Genomic DNA, 2,075 nt, shown 5'->3' on the forward strand with positions numbered 1-2,075 from the left:
AAAAATCTATCTAACTTATTGTAATTAAAAATTGTTCTTTCAAATGACTGTTCTCTGACTACTGTATACCTGGCAACCACATAAGGTACACTATGGTCACTGCAGATAGCAGGCATGACATCCGTTGATTTGATCATACTGGGGCTTTGAGTAAGTATCAGATCTAAGCATGAACTTGTTACTTCGGTAATCCTTGTTGGTTCATTTATTAATTCTTTAACATGGTGGCGAGGGATCAAAACCAGAAATACTGTCAAGAATTGCCCAGACCACAGCCGCAATGACCAAGCTCAAACCCATCTGGAGAAACAGAAAAATCGCCATCAGTTCCAAAATCAGACTGATGCGTTCTCTGGTCATGTCAATCTTTTTATATGCATGTGAATCATGGACCCTCACAGCGGACTTAGAGAGAAGAATAAGAGCTGTAGAAATGAGGTGCTTCCGAAGACTCTTAGGCATCTCATACAAAGACCACATCACGAATGAAGAAGTCAAGAGACGCATCCGCAATGAAATCGGGCCCTATACTGACCTTCAAACACTCGCCAGACAACGAAAACTGAAGTGGTTTGGTCATGTCACACGCTCCTCTGGTCTTGCTAAAACAATCTTACAAGGCACAGTGAAGGGAGGAAGAAGAAGAGGCAGACAAAGGAAGAGATGGGAGGACAACATCCGAGAGTGGACAGGCATGGAGCTGAGAGACACCCTGAGAGCGGCCGAGAGACGCGAGGACTGGAGAAAGGTGGTTGACAAAGCTTCAAAGGCGCCCCAAAGGATTCGGAATCTGAGGGATCGGTGACGGTGACGACGAATATGGTAGCGATTCAAAATATCTACTAAGTGGGGTGATGGTATTGTTAGGAAATCAGTATTAAAATCACCAAGAATCAAGAATTTTTTTGTGGTGTCATTGGCTCTACGTATGCTTTCTTCGATCAAATTCCAGTAATTAGCATTAGAGTTAGGTGGACGATAAAAAGATCCAACTAATAAACTTATTTGATCTAATTTTGTCTCAACCCATACAACCTCTAAACCGTTTACATGAAGGTCATTGCGAGGTATGGAATATAAATTATTTTTTCACATAAATAGCAACATCGCCATGTGGATCGTTTGTTCTGTCACATCTAACAGGTGGATGAAAGTTTGTAATGTGGATGGAACTATTGCTGTATAAATCTGAAAGCCATTTTTCAGATACTGTGATAATATCAAAGTTACCATACTCAGCTTCTAATAAATCAATTCTATTTCTCATACTGCGGGTATTTACATGCATGATACTGAGGTCTGTTTTATTGTTGTGGTCTGGATTGGTTTCTATGTCACCAGACAAAAGCAGTAGTGTGTGTGTGTGTGTGTGTGTGTGTGTGTGTGTGTGTGTGTGTGTGTGTGTGTGTGTGTGTGTGTGTGTGTGTGTATCTGTGTCTATGTCTGTGTGTCTGTGTGTGTCCTGACGAAAGGAGTCGCCTGGTTAAAAAGCCTTTCGAGCAATATTACTTGGCCTGTGCATTCGCCTGTGCAATTGTCTGTATTTAAGTTAGCATTAATCTGTGTGTGTGTGTGTGTGTGTGTGTGTGTGTGTGTGTGTGTGTGTGTGTGTGTGTGTGTGTGTGTGTGTGTGTAGCAAGCAGTAGCAACTGTTGGACCAGAGTAAAACACTTAAACAGACTGTCATTACTTCTTGGCTGGCTCATGTCACAAGAAGAAGCAAAGGGTTTCTTTAGAAGATTGCTATACTCGCTTACATTGCATTCTGAAATAAGAAAATGAGCTAAAACAGAAAGACTTATACTGTGTGGGTAATCCAGAAAAGACACGAAGAATTGTAAGATGACTGATTTGTTTACAAAAGATAAAATGTCTAGTTTTGATCAAAGCTGTTGTGAAATATAAACCAACCCTAGCACGGTATATGTTCAAATCTACAGGCATTTATGTAATCGAATTCTGTAAAACAGAAAACATGAATGTAACTAGGGTCGGTAGGCATGGGTTATTTGAAAACTCCACCCTCTCTGTAAACAGGAGGTAACTCAAATAATCACTACATAAACATAATTATA

The sequence above is a fragment of the Babylonia areolata genome, chromosome 9 (assembly GCF_041734735.1).
Source record: "Babylonia areolata isolate BAREFJ2019XMU chromosome 9, ASM4173473v1, whole genome shotgun sequence".
Taxonomy (NCBI): Eukaryota; Metazoa; Mollusca; class Gastropoda; order Neogastropoda; family Buccinidae; genus Babylonia; species Babylonia areolata.